General features: G+C 46.2%; 1 long non-coding RNA gene across 1 annotated transcript; it reads left to right on the top strand.

The window, feature by feature from the left end:
• Positions 1 to 10,276: 10,276 nt before the first annotated feature.
• LOC131494377 (uncharacterized) lies at positions 10,277 to 10,858 on the top strand. The gene is made up of 2 exons (XR_009253353.1): positions 10,277 to 10,416; positions 10,663 to 10,858. It is a non-coding gene; the product is annotated as an uncharacterized LOC131494377 (long non-coding RNA).
• The last annotated feature ends 5,722 nt before the right edge of the window (positions 10,859 to 16,580 follow it).

The following is a 16,580-nucleotide window of genomic DNA, read 5'->3' on the forward strand; positions in this document are numbered from 1 at the left end:
CACAGGACTGAGTGAAGAGTAAGAGAATAAGCCATGTTGTTGGACAAACTCAATAGCTTTCTAAGTGTTACCAAAATGCTAAAAATGATTTTTATCATATTCATTATTGGGAGGTACTCAGAATAATATTGGTTTTATATATATATATATATATATATATATATATATAGTCCCAGTAGTTTTAAGTATCTTATATGTGGGGGCGCCTAGGTGGCTCAGTTGGTTAGGCGACCGATTTCGGCTCAGGTCATGATCTCACGGTCCGTGAGTTCGAGCCCCACGTCAGGCTCTGTGCTGACAGCTTAGAGCCTGGAGCCTGCTTCTCTGTGTCTCCCCCTCTCTCTGCCCCCTCTCTCTATGCCCCCTCCCCTGCATCTCTCTGTCTCTCAATAATAAATAAACGTTAAAAAATTATTAAAAAACAGTATCTTAAACATTGCAAAAATCCATTCTTTGTGAACACTTAGAATTTGGGGATTCCACTTAAAGTTCTGCAGAGAATTGTTCTCTTATTAGGAGCATAGGATAACATTTTGAGGAGGAGACATCCCACACGTTAATGCTTTGTGCAGACAAGTGGCTAATAGAAGCAGGGAAGGAACGAAGTTTGCTTCTGGGGACTGCATGTTGCATTCAGTGTCTGCGGCGGTGCTAAGAAATTGTGAGTTGGGGGGAGTCACTGGGAATGCTTTCGTGAGCTGAGGGGAAATTCTAGGGAATGAGGACACCGTGGAGTTCTGAGGCCCGGCCCCATGGTTTTGTGAGGGGATACAGGCCCGGGGAGAGCAGCAGAGAGCCAAGGGCTGGTGCAAAGCTTTGAGAGGACAGTGCTGCCCTAATTCCGGAGAGCCGATGTCCTTTAAAACCTTGCCCTAGATTCGCTGATCAGTCCCTAGAGTGAGGCGAGGGCTCTCAGAGGTGGGACCAAAAGTCTTCTTTGAGGATTGCCTTGGTATTTTGGGGATCACGCAACCTAATTCATAAAGGCGGAGGTAAATGCAAGGATACAGGCTCTGGGTCCAGGAATATGCCAGCTCAGGGTCAGGGGACCTGACTCACAGCCCCAGCTAGGTCACCAACCGTTCAATGTCAGGCAAGTCACTGACCTTCTCCACTGCTCACTTCTGTCAAGCGAGGGCAGCCCCCAAAAGCCCTCACCGGCAGCCAGTGCCACGTTCGTACCGTTCCAACAAGCAGACGGTGAGGGTGTTCGGGTCATCTATAAGCTAGAAGCCTGGGGATGAGCATGTTTCACAAGCTAGAAAATACATGAAAAGGGAAGGCGTTTTTACTGGAGCTTGAAAACTCTTGGTCAGTCAACCATCACGTATGAGGCAACAGACCTTTAGCGAGATGGGTGCTGGTGCTGAGGGTACAAAGAAACGAGGACAAGCCCCCTCCTTGGAGGAGCCTGGAACTGAGAGAGGGAGACAAGTGCCGTGAAAGCTGGGGGCTGTGTCAGGGCTGTGCCTGTGCGGGGGGGAGGGGGGGGGGCGGGGGGTGATCCTCACATGAGGGCACGTTCAGTCTGAGTCTCAAAGGACAATATTCTAGCCAAGGCTCTTTTGGCTTTAAGGAACAGACATCTCTTCAAACTAGCTAAAGTGAGAATGAAGCTTTTCCAGTCAGGATTGAGGAATCTCAGGGAACCCAAGCTCAGGAAGTGAGTTAGGGAGCCCCGGGTTATTGAACTCGAACAGGACGCTGGAAAGACTAGAGGCTCAGTGGCCCCCCAGCCCTCCTTCTCCTCCTTCCCCTCCTCTCTCTTTTCTCCTCTCTGTGTCTCCTCTTTTTTCTTTGCACATCAGCGTCTTCCACCCGTTCATCAGCTTGTAAAGGACCCACAGACTTCAAGCCTAGACTCCAGATACACTTCCAGTACCGTTTTCCGTTTTGCTTTGTCTTTGTTTTATCACTGCCTGGCCACAATTTACAGAATCAGTTCAACTGCCAGAAAGAAACAGCCACCCGATTGAGCCAGCTGAGCTCTTCAGTCCAGGGCCCCCAAGTCACTCGCCAGCGGGTGGCTCGCATTTGGGGGCTCAGTCACCCCCTGGAGTCCCACTGGCGGAGTGACGTCGTCCTGGGGGCTCCCGCTTCCAAGGGCCGTGAGCCAGGCGGGCTACAGAGGCGTGCGCGGCTGGTCTGTCACTTAATCTGGTTCTCCACCAGGGACAAGAAGAGAGTCGGAAAGGGAGGGAGGCATGCCTGGCGAGAAAGTAGCAGGCGGGAAAGCCTAGAAGAGGAGGGAGGGTTCATGGCCGCTGGAGGACCCTGAAGAGGCTCCAACGAGGGCCGCCTTTATCCCGGGGTGCCATCCCAACCAGCAGCATACGCCTCAACTGGTCCAGCAGGGGCGCCCGCCCAGCCCAACGGGCACCGGCTGTGAACATCTGGGGTGACAGAAATGCCTGAAGGTCAGGCCTGCCTTGACGATAAAACCTCCTCGCGTGTGTTTTTACTGGAGGCTGCGGCCTCACTTCCTCCTTTACCCAACGCACGGCTCTACGACGGGGCCAAGCGAGAGCTCTGCGGGGCTCGGCCAGGGCCCTGTGTCACCTCCAGGTCGCCCGTGGAGTGGTCGGCGCGGCTGTGCCTTCTGGCAGCTGCCGGGGTCTGTCCCCGGGAGTTCAGAAGCCGCTCTTCCCGTTCTCAGCCTTTCCGGGAAGAAAGAGGAGGAGGAAGCTGGTGTTGGAGCCACACTGGAGGCTGCAGGGAGTTGTGCGTTGTGCGTGAGGAAGGACCACACGCGTGGGAAGATTCTGATGAGGCTTCTCAGCGTCTAGCCCCGCCTGGGGGTGAGTCACTGCCATTCTGTGTGTACAGATGACTCATCGGAGCTCCTCCCTGCCTCCTGGGGCGGGGTGGGGGGTTGGGGGGGGAAGCCTGCCTCTCTGCAGCGGTGTGAAGAGGGGTGGGGGCGAGGGGAGAGGCAAAGGGTACCTGCGGGGCATTTCCTATGCTCCAGACACTGTGTGAGCTGCAAAGTGCATCAGCTTATTCGACCAAACACCCAGTGAGGACTCGGGTCCGATGCTCTGGCCCCACAGCCCACATTCAGATCCACGACACGAACTCTTCCATTCCTAACATCCCCAGAGCCCACCTAATTCACAGGAGGCCCTGGGGACTGTCAGAAAAAACATCCAACGCCTGGAAATGAGGCAGAAAAGGCGGACGGCACATCCTTTCCATATCATAGCGGGTAAAAGACCATCGGAGGATTATCTAGAACTGTGCCGTCCTGTACAATAACCCTGTGTGGCTATCGAGCTCCTAAAATGTGGCTGGTCTGAATTGAGATGTGCTGTTAGTGAAAACTCTACACTGGATTTCAGAGACTTAGGATGGAAAAAAAAATTATAACATAACTGAGTAAGAATGTTATGCTGATGACATGTTGAAGCGATAATATTTTGGATATATTGGGCGAGATAAGATACATTATTAAAATTAATTTCACCTGTTTCTCAGAACGGCCAACATGAACAACTCAGGCAACAACAGATGTTGGCGAGGATGCGGGGTAAGAGGATCTCTTTTGCATTGTGGGTGGCAATGCAAGCCGGTGCAGCCACTCTGGAAAACAGTATGGAGTTTCCTCGAAAAACTAAAAATCGAACTACCTTACGACCAAGCAATTGCACCACTAGGCATTTATCCACAGGATACAGGTGTACTGTTTCGAAGGGACACATGCACCCCCATGTTTATAGCAGCACTACCAACAATAGCCAAAGGATGGAAAGAGCCCAAATGTCCATCAATGGATGAATGGATAAAGACAATGTGATACACACACACACACACACACACACACACACACACAATGGAGTATTACTCGGCAATCAAAAAGAATGAAATCTTGCCATTTGCAACTACGTGGATGGAACTGGAGGGTATTATGCTAAGTGAAATTAGTCTGAGAAAGACAAAAATCCTATGACTTCACTCATATGAGGACTTTAAGACACAGAACAGATGAACACAAGGGAAGGGAAGCAAAAATAATATAAAAACAGGGAGGGGGACAAAGCATAAGAGACTTTGAAATATGGAGAACAAACAGGGTTACTGCAGGGGATTGGGGAGAGGGGGATGGGCTAAATGGGGAAGGGGCACTAAGGAATCTCCTCCTGAAATCATTGTTGCACTATATGCTAACTAACTTGGACGTAAATTTTAAAAAATGTATAAAAATTGTTTTAAAAAGGATAAAAAAAATTAACTTCACCTGTTTCTTTTTATTTCTTTTTTAAAATGTGGCTATTAGAAAATCTAACATTCCAGTGTGGCTTGCATTATATTCTACTGGAAACACTGGTCCAATGGAATGTACCTAGTACATCTCATTGTTTCCTATTGACCCAAAAGTCCCAGCCTTAGAGTGACATCACTTGTTAATTTGTATATGTTTGCCCACCAAAGATGCAGATCATTTCTGTTGACAGGAACAGAAAACCCCTAAGATTTATAGTCTGTTGGATTAATCAGTTTCATATCTAACCAAGCAAATGTATTTGAATATATTGTTGTTAATTTGCCCCTAAATATCTTAGCTTCTCACATGTTCCTTGTACCGATCATAATATCTTACTGGTTCCTTCATTAATCGAGTCTTCAAAACTTCTTGATACATGTTCACTTTCCATTTATCTGAGATTTGTGATTTTTACCTTTTAGAACAGCATCAATAGAAACAGAATGCAAGCTACACATGTAACTTAAACTTTTCTAGGAGTCACATTAAAATGTAAAATTGGGGCGCCTGGGTGGCGCAGTCGGTTAAGCGTCCGACTTCAGCCAGGTCACGATCTCGCGGTCCGTGAGTTCGAGCCCCGTGTCGGGCTCTGGGCTGATGGCTCGGAGCCTGGAGCCTGTTTCCGATTCTGTGTCTCCCTCTCTCTCTGCCCCTCCCCCGTTCATGCTCTGTCTCTCTCTGTCCCAAAAATAAATAAAAAACGTTGAAAAAAAATTTTTTTAATGTAAAATTACGGGTGCCTGGCTGGCTCAGTGGGTAAGGCATGTGACTCTTGGTCTCAGGGTTGTGAGTTTGAGCCCCATGTTGGGTGTGGAGCCTACTTAAATTTTTTTTTGAGTTTTTGTAAGTGAAATTAATTTTAAAAGTGTATGTTGTCTATCTCGATAATACCCCAAATATTATCATTTCTACATGTAATCAAAATTAAAACATTATGAATGAAATGTTTTACATTCTTTTTGAATTCTCCAAAAATCTAGCACGTCTCAGTTTGGACCAGCTACATTTCAAGTTCTAGAAGTCACTCGTGGCGAGTGGCTGCTGTATTAAACAGTTGTGATATTAATATTAAACATATTAAACACAACAGAGAGGTTGTGACTCTCTCCTTAGAAGTAAAGGAATATGACCAAGAAATGAAGGCAGCTCAAGACATCTAGGGTTTATGTGTGAGCTGGAAGGCAGTTGTCTTCACAAAGACAACATAGGCCTAGGGGGAGAGGGAATATACCTGAAACTATATTCCAGTCCTCAGAAAATTCTCATCTCACCTTTGGATACTTTCTCCCACTCTGTCCATCAGCGACATGGCCCTGAGCAAATCACCTCCATTCTCTGGTTCTCAGTTTCCTCATTTGTAGAACGAAGGGGTTGAACTTGAAGATCTCTGAGGTCCCTTCCGTCCATTGACGGGCCATCATTCTCTGAAATGTACTCGGGTAGCACATTGTGGGGAAGGCAGCTGTTGGACGTTTTCAGGTACTTTTGAGAGTCTTTTTCCTGTTCTTAGGTTTGCATTCCACAGTCTCTATAATGTGTGGTGTTGAGAGGCTGGCAACCAGATCTGGAGCTGTCTGCTTAACGAAGAAGTGGCTCCTTCCTTTGGGCAGGTTGTTGGGGGACAAGAGTTAAGACATGTAGGATTTGAGGTCCTCGTGCAGCCAATTATCTTCCCCTTTGGCCTAAAAGTGTATTTTGTGGGGTGGGAGTGGGGGGTCTCTTGCTTTGTGGAGTTCTATAGTTAATCTTAAGCAATAGGAGATAAAGGAAGTTAATTCCCTTCGGAGGATCCCCAGGAGACGTGAAGGAAATTAGAAGCCAGACTATAACAAAGAAAAGAGAAATTGCATACTGATGGCTCACTTAAGGAGCTGTAACTAAGTCTCGATTTCTGTAGGTAAAAGTTACTGGAGCCTTAGATTAAGACAAGGGATTAATCTGTGGATGTTCCTTTTAGATAAATCAACGAGGGGAAACCAAACTGGATATGCCTTCCCCAACCCAGCAAAATGTATGTCCTGTGGGGACCCCACAACTAAATAGCAAAGAGAGCTTCCCCCCGTGTGATCTGAGACTGGCCCGACGCACCAACGCACCAACGAAAGAACAAACAAAGGACACAGAGAGAAGACAGAGGCAGGCCACTGCAGGTTGGTGGCTGGCAGCATTAATAAGCAAAGGGAACTTACATTTAAGGAGTGTCTTGGGTAGCAGCCTGAAGAGTAGATTCCCACACCTGCCACCTAAGTTTCCAAGTTTATATAGAAGCTTTAACTAGGTTCAGTCACTTACACCTGCAGGCGTTCTCAATATCACAGCACTATCTCAAGGCTATGTCCTTGGAGCATCCTCTGGGGGTGGATAAAGGCAAGAGGAGCCCGCATTCCAGCATCAGGGGAGGGAGTGAGGAGCCCCTGATGGCCAGGGTCCAGCTCCCGGGTTAACTGGAGGTCATGTCTTCTCAAAGACCTCTCACAACAACAAGGGCAGTAGAAAATCACTCATGATTTGTGAGATGCTAGGGAGGTCCCCAAATACCTCCTCCACCACTGCCTAATGCACCTTTGGGGTGCATTAATAATTCCTTTATGTCTTGGGGCACCTGGGTGGCTCAGTAGGTTAGGCGTCTGACTTCAGCTCAGGTCACGATCTCAGGGTTCAGGAGTTCGAACCCCGCGTTGGGCTCTGTGCTGACAGCTTGGGAGCTGCTTGGGATTCTGCATCTCCCTCTTTCTCTGCCCCTCCCCCACTTGTGTGTATGCTCTCCCTCTCTCCCTCTCTGGGAAAAAAAAAATTAATTAATTAATAAACATTGAAAAAAAAAAAAGAATTCCTTTGTGTCTTGAAGGGCAGTCTAATTTCAGGAGTTCTCTATGACAGTGCCTAGAAGTCTGGGGACACAGGTGTCCTCAGTCTTCTCAGTTGGCACATGGAAGCCGCTCACACCTCCCGGCCCTAAAGGAAGGAACCACAGCAAGAGGTGCCCGCAGTAAACAGCTGTGTCTATCCCTTGATGCTGCAGAACACAGGGCCCTGCCCTCCCTGGAGCTTGAGGGTATTTGTGATGCCCCCGGAATACCCAATGCCCTGCGCGTCTTCCGGCGTCTGTTCCTGCGTCTCCGTGCCCATCGCTTGCCCTCTGCCTCCACGCACAGACCTTGGTTTCTCCAGACATGCCTTCCACATGCCGCTCCCTGACTGTCTGTTCATGCTTTTCCCTTCACCCGGCCTACTCTCCCCCTTCAAATCTGGGCTCCAGCTCCGCTCGGCCAGCCGGGATGTCTGATGTGGGGAAGGTCAGTTAATTCCTCTAAACGGCTTCTTCAATGTCAAGACGCAGCAACTGATACCAGCCCTGTTAACCTCATAAAGTTGGTTTTCCACTTCCCAACTCTAAAAATGGTTTAAAATTTCAAAGCATCATACAAATGTCAAGGGTTACCAGAATACTGATGTGAAAGGGGCAGCAAACACAGGCACAGAGGGAATCTTGAGGTTTAAAGTCTGTTGTGATGTTTTAGAAGGAATTTTATTCTCGGATTGCTAGCTCTGTAAAGGTGCGCCTGTGTTAAACGAGCCGCGTCACTTTCTCGTGAGGCAGGCGGGTTAAACTCGAGAAGGGCAGGACAGTCTTCGGTACTTGTTCTCTGTTCCATTTTTGTCATGAAAACCTAATAATAGTTCCTCTGGACTTCGGTGGCTAAACCCACAGCGGATTGTTTTTTCTTCCTTCCAGGCAGGGAGTCTTTGATGTGGAAAATACTGCATTCTGAAGTTCTAGAGAGAGAACATGAATAAGCAATGACTTCTTCCCTCTCCTTTTATTTAGATCTCCAGCTTGTCCACCTGAAGGACAACAGAGGCTCAAAGCAGCAATAGCGAAAGCCATTACTTGCCTGAGACCCCCAGCCCTACCTGTGGAATCCCAGCTTCTTGCAAACCCCTTTCCTTTTCTGGGGGGATGTCCAATCCCAAGGCCCAGCGTTTGAATCCTTTTAACGGATGAGGAAACTGAGCTCAGAAGCAAGAAAGTTGTCACTGGTGCAAAACTCACAAACAAGCCGTGGAAGGCGGGGCTGAGCCCTGACTCCCCCAGGGGCCCGTGATGGATGCTGAACACCAGATAAATGCTTTTCAAAGGCTGTTTTGGTCCCTTATAATTAGACAAATGAGAGCTTAAAAGAATTCCTGGATCCTACCCCAGATACTGATACGCAGTAGGTCTTGAGTGCTGTTGGGGCGATTCTAATGGGCAGTGTTTAGGAACCATCATTCTAGAGTTTTTATTTCTTGAGGCTCATTGTCAGCATGGAACATGGCTCCCCCCCCCCCCCCCCCCCACATCCGAAACTGCTTTTTCCAAATCAGAGCTGGCAAATTTGCACTGGGTCTAATATCTCCTTCTGTCTCTGTCTCACATACGCTTGGGCCCTAGAAGTTTCGTTCGTGCCACTGCACGTCACCAGGTAAATGTGGCTCTCGTCCCAGCCTGACCAGGTCATACCTAAACGTCAGACAGAGGAGCTCTACATGCTCAAAGAGGACTCAAGTCACAACAGAATCCGGGGACCACAAACGACCATCAGAATTTCAGGTATGTGAGGGCAGATACAACATGCTGGTTGTAGGTTAAAAAGAGCAAAAAACAGACCCGTGGAGGTTAGGGAACAGAAAAGGCCACAGTTCTGTGCCTCCCTGTGAATAAGAGCCCCACCAATGCAGAGGATGGTTATTGTAATAAAGCTGACCTTGGGCTAGAAGCCAAGTGCATTTCTTTAAAGTCTTTTCCAAATTAACCGATGACTCAAAGGGATACTTCTGTTACCAATATCCCTATGACACTTTTTTTTTTTTTTTGTATTAAAAACCAGGCATCTATGAAGTCCAAAACAAACTTTATTCTGGAAATAAGGTCTTAGGAGAAGATTACCACACGAGAGTCATTTTCTCCAACCCAACAGTTCTTAGCACCTATTGGGAGTACGTCACTATGTTAGCTATTTACCAATTTAAAAAAGGGAAACATTTTTTCTTAGCACAGAGGTCAGAAGGGGGGTTAAGTATTCTGTATCTTTTGCTAAGTATCTGTTCTGTGCCAGCTTCTGTGCCGAGTGCCGAGTGCCGAGAACACAATGATCAACAGGACATAGTTGCTGCCCTCTAGAAGCTTCGCTTGCAGGCTGTATTAGGTGGAGGACTTGGCTGGAGGACTTCCAGAATGCCTCCCCTGATAGGCAGTATACACTTCCTCCTGGGATCCTCTGGTACATGCAGGTTCTAGCTGAGGACAGTTAAGGACAGTTATTGCCATCAGGAATTCCTACCATCAGGAATAATTGCTGCTGGCAGAAGTGGGCTCCTGTTAACAAGGGTTTAGCGAGTTCGCAGTTTCTTTTACTTGTATAATTTTAAACCAGTGAAATTGTCGAATAAATAGTGTTCTCCATTTTCTTAACCTGAGAAGCTCTTTTTCTTTAGTCGCATCGGTAATGGGACAAAGAGAGATCATGTGCCTCCTGTTACATCGCCCTAAGGACCCGGAAGCACCTCAGTAAGATTCCTGAAGCAAAGTGCATAGCCTGAAACTAATGGAAAAACATCGGGATAAACCAACACAACGACAAAAAAGAAGGCCATCCTACAAATTATTTGGTCATGAAAGACAAAACTGAGAAATTGTTCCAGATCAGTGGAGGCGAAAGAGACCTAGCAACTATATACAACTGAAGATCTTGGACTGGACCTTAGTAGACCCAGGGAGAGTTTTCTTTCTTCAGCCACAAAGGACATTAGTAGGACAACTGCAGGTTTGAGTAAGGTCTGTAGATCAGATGTTAGCATCACATCAGTGTAAATTTTCTGGTTTTTATAATTATAGTAAAACCTTGGATTGCGAGTAGCTCATTTTGCGAGCGTTCTGCAAGACAAGCAAACCTTTCTATTAATTTGTAACTTGATAAACGAGTGATGTCTTGCCATACGAGTAGAAAGCACGTGACACCGAACGTCACATGGTCACAACTGAGCCAATGGTTCTTGAAATTCGCTTTGAGATACAAATGCTTTGGATTCCAAGCATATTTCTGAAACACAGTATGCTCACAAACCAAGGTTTTACTGTGTATGGTTTTATATGAAACTATCTCGTTTTTTTTGTTTTTTGTTTTTTTTTTTTTGTTTTTTTTTTTTTGGGACAGAGAGAGAGAGAGACAGAGCATGAACGGGGGAAGGGCAGAGAGAGAGGGAGACACAGAATCGGAAACAGGCTCCAGGCTCAGAGCCATCAGCCCAGAGCCCGACGCGGGGCTCGAACTCACGGACCGCGAGATCGTGACCTGGCTGAAGTCGGACGCTCAACCGACTGCGCCACCCAGGCGCCCCGAAACTATCTCGTTTTTAAGAAATAAACACTGCAGCAGTGGCCGGGTGGCTCAGGCAGTTAAGCGTCCAACTCTTGGTTTCAACTCAGGTCGTGATCTCGCGGTTTGTGCGTTCAAGCCCTCCATCGGGCTCTGTGCTGAGGGTGAAGAGCCTACTTGGGATTCTCTCTCTCTCTCTCTGCCCCTCCCCCACTCATGTTCTCTCTCTCTCTCTCTCTCTCTCTCAAAAAACCTCCACTTAATTAAGAAATAAAAAAATAAATAAATAAACACTGAAGTATATAGAGGTCAAGAGGCTCCATATCTACAATTTACTCTCAAATGATTCAGAAAAAAATATATAAACAGTAATAGGCTGTGATTTGGAAAAGCTGGATAAAAGGGTATATTCAATTCTTTGTACAATTTTTGCAACTTTTCTATGGACCTAAAATTTTTAAAAAATGTTTATTTATTTTGAGAGAGAGCACACGAGCAGAGGAGGGGTTGAGAGAGAAGAGAGAGAGAATCCCAAGCAGGTTCCACGCTATCAGCTCATAGAGCCTGACTCGGGGCTCGAGCTCACTGTGACATAATGACCCGAGCTGAAGTCAAGATTGGGATGTTTAACCGACTGAGCCACAGAGGTGTCCCTAGGTCTAAAATTGTTTAAAATAAAAAAGAGTATTTAATGCTGTCGTCATTTAGAATATGCAACCAAAGAAGGCCTTTAACTGCAAATCACCTAAAATTCCACGACATTGAACATACTTCTTTTGGAGAGGAGACACTCTCAGGTATTCACTAAATGATACAATCAAATTATTTAAAATAAGATACCCAGGGGCGCCTGGGTGGCGCAGTCGGTTAAGCGTCCGACTTCAGCCAGGTCACGATCTCGCTGTCCGTGAGTTCGAGCCCCGCGTCAGGCTCTGGGCTGATGGCTCAGAGCCTGGAGCCTGTTTCCTATTCTGTGTCTCCCTCTCTCTCTGCCCCTCCCCCGTTCATGCTATGTCTCTCTCTGTCCCAAAAATAAATAAAAAACGTTGAAAAAAAATTAAAAAAAAAAAAATAAGATACCCAGAATATTAACATCGTAAAATATGAATGTTTGGTTTTTGAACATTTTTTAATGTTTTTATTTATATTTGAGAGAGAGAGAGAGAGAGAGAGAGCGAGCAGGGGAAGGGGTGGAGAGGGAGACAGAATCTGAAGCAGGCTCTAGGCTCCCACGTGGGGCTCGAACTCACCAATGGTGAGATCATGACCTGAGCTGAAGTCCGACACTTAACCAACGGAGCCACCCAGGTGACCCAAATCTTTGTCTCTTAAGAGAATAATGACAAGACTTTATTCTCAGGATAAAGCTGTTTTGTATCATCAGGCAGAAGAGTTTATTCCCTGAGATATGTATAATTCCTCATGGTTAGTGTTTTTGCTTTAAAGTCCTTTCAAAGAGGGGCGCCTGGGTGGCCCTGTCAGTTAAGCTCCAACTTCCGCTCAAGTCATAATCTCGTAGTTCCTGAGTTCAAGCCCCACATCGGGCTCTGTGCTGATAGCTTGGAGCCTGGAGCCTGCTCTGGATTCTTTGCCCCCTTCTCTCTCTGCCCCCTCCCCCGCTCATGCTCTGTCTCTCTCTGTCTCTCAAAAAGAAACATTAAAAAAATAAATAATAAAGTCCCTTGAAAGAAAAAAAAAAATAGCGGGGAGCAGGAATAGGTTTTCTTAGTTTATGCAACTGGGTTCTAGCTCTAAACCGGATTACCTGTCAGATTATTCGATTACCTAGTGTCACTTCATTTTTTTCAGTTTCCTTTTTTTTTTTTTTTTTTCATTTGGGTTTCCGTTCTTTCGTCTTCTTCATATCAAACGCATTTGCTTTGTGGTGTCTTTCCAACGGCTCTTTCACTCAGAGTTCTCGAGAGCGCGAATCTCTTCAGTTCATCCTTTGCACCGGCCTTTGTCACTCTCCACCGGGAGCTGACATTGTAAGTGAGGCGGAAGACCTAAGTGGCTTCCCGCTAAAGCCCCTCCTCTCTGTGGTCCAGGGGCTGGGGGGGGGGGGGGGTCTGTGGTCAGCGTCATTCCCTACTGCCTCGCCCGGCCCACTCCTCTTCATCCACTGGCTGCATGGCTCAGCCGGGGGCTACACTCTGTAGGGGCAGGGAGGGTCTCACGTGACTGGAAGACATTGCCCTCCTCTGCCCAGGACAGACGCTAAAGCCAACTTTCAGAGTCACCCACGGATCCTTTCGGGGCCGGTCACCAGTTAGCTCTTGAGCGCGCTCTCTGCCAGCTGCTGCTTGACCACCACTCAGACTCCACCATGGGGACTCCATCCAGGCAGCCCTTTTAAGCCAAGTTTCTGGTCTTGACCCTGGCTGGCTAGAAACAGGTCCACATTCTTTGCCTCCACAAACCTTGGGAGAGCAGGCCATTTCTAATGCAGTTATGTCTCCCCCACTCTGCCCTCAGCATGGCAAGCTAGACTCCATCTTTTGACTTTTGAGTGCCCAGGGAGCCTAGTGTCACTCCGTGCCACATGGATTCGATCCCAGGATAGTCTGTGAGGTGGCCCCGTTGGAGCACCCCTTCTCTCCTTCACTGAGCACTCCAAAGCTTTCTCCAAATTCTCCCATTTCCAATTTTTTTGGTTCTTCAAATTTGACCCCTTAGAAAGTTCTCCAAAAATGGACTAAGGCCCGTAAAAATGACTTCCTGGGGGCGCCTGGGCGGCTCAGTCACTTAAGCATCTGACTTCGGCTCAGGTCATGATCTCGTGGTTCACGAGTTCAAGCCCTGTGTCAGGCTCTGTGCTGACAGCTCAGAGCCCAGAGCCTGCTTCAGATTCTGTGTCTCCCTCTCTCTCTCTCTCTCTCTCTGCCCTATACTGCTCACAATCTCTCTCTCTCTCCCAAAAATAAACATTAAAAAAAACTTTTTAATGACTTTCTGGACAGCTCCCTTGCAAATCCTGGTAAAGAAAAAAAAATAACCAGCAACCATATTTATATTTTATCTAGTACTATTTATGGGTTAGAAATAGATTCTGTACCCTGAACTCTCATCGTCATTAGACTTTTCCTACAGAAACCAGTAAGACTCGAATCGCAGAGGGACATGAGAAAAAAAAGTTGAAAATCTTAAGACTTGGCTATCCATGGGGCGTGACAGATGCCTCAGGGACTCAGGACTGAGTGCGGGGCATTTCCTCTAAAGATGGGGAAGCGCAGAACCTTAGGACAGTCTGAATTCGCTGAATTGGCTCAAGTGGTTTAGGACAAAAACTTCTTCAGGCCCTACAAGGACACGCTATGTGTTACTAAAAGTTCTTAAAGACTTTCCTGCTCCTTCATTTTGGAGACCGTACTTTTCATTTGTTCCAGTGTTTCCTGGTACAGCCTTGCCAACTCAGTCCTTCCTCTGACCAAATCTCCAGTTCTTGCTTCCTGCTCCTCCAGAGTAGGTAGGACGATTTTAGGGTGTAACGAATAGGACAGCAACTGACCATTTTGTATGCTCTTTCACCAAACTTGGTGGCTAGTTTTCAGATTTTCTTTGCTTAATCTTACCACCATCAGGCAAGCCTTTGACTACTGAATGTACTCGCCTACTGTACCGTTTCCCTTTCTTCTCCTTTGTGACCTCTAGTGCCCAGAGCTGGATTAATCGTATCCCTTGTTTGATCCCTGTTCTTGAATGGATCGCTTTCTAATGAGTATTTGTGAACCCACCATCCCCTCCCCAAGCCGGTAATGTTACAAATTACTTACATTTACCTATGTCCTTCTGCCCTAGCCTGTGCCCCCCCCCCCCCTTATCCACAGGCAACCTCCATCCTAAATTTTGTATCATTCATATTTTTGGTAGAGGAAAGAGAAATCCTATCACGTATGTGTATGCCTAAGCAAAAGGTTTGTTCATTTTTGAACTTCATGTCGTATTGTTTTTCACAGAATATTGTTATTAAAATTCAGTCATGTTACCCACTGGGCTGCAGTTGATTTTCACTAATGAAGACTGTCATTGGATAAAATAACCATTCTCTGTCCAATGGACATTTGGATAGTCTCATATTTTGCTTGTTCAAAAAGTGCAGCAGTTTTTGGTGCACACATCCAAGTGTTCCAGGACATACACCCAGGGGCAAGTTGCTGGATTATAGCGATGTGAAAGTCACCTTTGAGATAATGCCAAATTATTTTCCAGAGGGATGTAACTCCCATCAGTAATGTGTTAAGAGGTCCCAAACCACATCATCTCCAATATTTGGCATTACCAGACTTCCAAATTGTATTAAGTGGGGGGTAAGACGGTGGTATCTAATTGTGGTCCTGGTTCACATTTCCCTTGTTAAACCTCTCTTCATGTAATTACTGGTCCTCTATTTCCTCTTCCATGAAAATGTTCAAAATCTTTGCCCACTTTCCTATTTTCTTATAGTTTGTATTATTCATTCTGATTGTCCATATGTTGTCTCAGTTACTTTCCACTTCCAGCTAAATTTTTATGTAGTTGAATTTAAAGTTCATATATACAGAGTCTGAGTTTACATATAACTTTCTTAGTTATACATGTTGTGTCCATTTTGAGATGTTTCCTTACAAACTGCAAAGTCACCAAGTTACCACCTCTATCTTACGAACATTGTTCACCCGTTAACTCCTTCATTCTTCTGGATTTGATTTTTGTGCATGGCATGATTTACAAGTGCAAATGGTATTTTCTTAAAATACACAAAATTGTAAGTTACTTCTCTCCTCTCGACACAGTGAAAGTTCCAAAATAGTACCTGTTTCCACACCAAACCAGTCATTAATGTGGAGAACCCGTTATGGCAGGTAACTTTATCCTTAATCTCCTTGCTTTGGGAATCATCTGCTGAGCAGATCCACAACCTTGTTATATACAGACTGTGGTTTTAGAACTAGCCTTTTTTGACTCAAAATGTAGTCTTCCCAATCATGTGTTCCCCATCCCCCTGTAGACTTCAGCAGTAAGGAGACTCAATCATTAAAGCCCATGGGAGCTTTGCCAAAAATGCATATTCCTGGACCCCAACCTAAGAACTTACAATCCTTGAGACTGGTTGCTGGGAACAGACATTTTTAAGCTCCTCAGGTGATCAAAAGCATTAAAAGTGAAAACCACAAGCCTGTTATTTAGAAAACAGAACGTTAACCTATTTCTTTCCTAGACAGAGTCCCTTGCTTGTGGGAGCATGGAAATTGTCTAAGTTCTCGTAACTTGAAGCCTTTGCACATGCTGTTAACCTCCACCCAGACCCCATTCGTTCTGCAAGTCCTGACTCAAACGTAAATCTTGTACTGATAGGTTTTGAGGTCTGGATTTGGAAATTAATACTTAAGTCTTTTATGCACATTTGACCGGTTAAGTTTGTGCTTTCAGAAATTTCATGGAATGGGCTCAAATATGGAAAAAAGTACTCCTTATCAACTGAGTCTCTGGCATCACTCGGGGTTGAAAAGAGCTGTGCCTAAATCCACCCACTTTCAACTTGGTTTCTATAGCCAAGACACATGCTTGCTTGTCCAGCATGATAGACATTCTTATCAACTGAGTAAGGGGCACTTGGGTGGCTCGGTCAGTGAAACACCTGACCCTTGATTTTAGCTCAGGTCGTATCTCAGGATGGTGAGATTGAGCCCCACATCAGGCTCTGTGCACCAAGCACAGAGCCTGCTTGGGATTCCCTCTCCTGCTCTCGGCCCCTCCACCACCCATGCATGCCCTCTATCAAAATAAACAAGTTGAGTAATTAAGATAATACAGGGGAGGTGCAGATGTCTTCCAGAAAGTTCGCAGGTCAAAAGTCTTGCTATTCCAGGAACTTTCAAGTTCTGAACTACTTGGGGGTTGACAGTCATACATAAATTAAGACTTCGAAGAATCCAAGGTGGGCGGCGTCGGATTTGGATGGATACTGCAACACTTTTGTG

The sequence above is a fragment of the Neofelis nebulosa genome, chromosome 14 (genome assembly GCF_028018385.1).
Source record: "Neofelis nebulosa isolate mNeoNeb1 chromosome 14, mNeoNeb1.pri, whole genome shotgun sequence".
NCBI classification, from domain to species: Eukaryota; Metazoa; Chordata; class Mammalia; order Carnivora; family Felidae; genus Neofelis; species Neofelis nebulosa.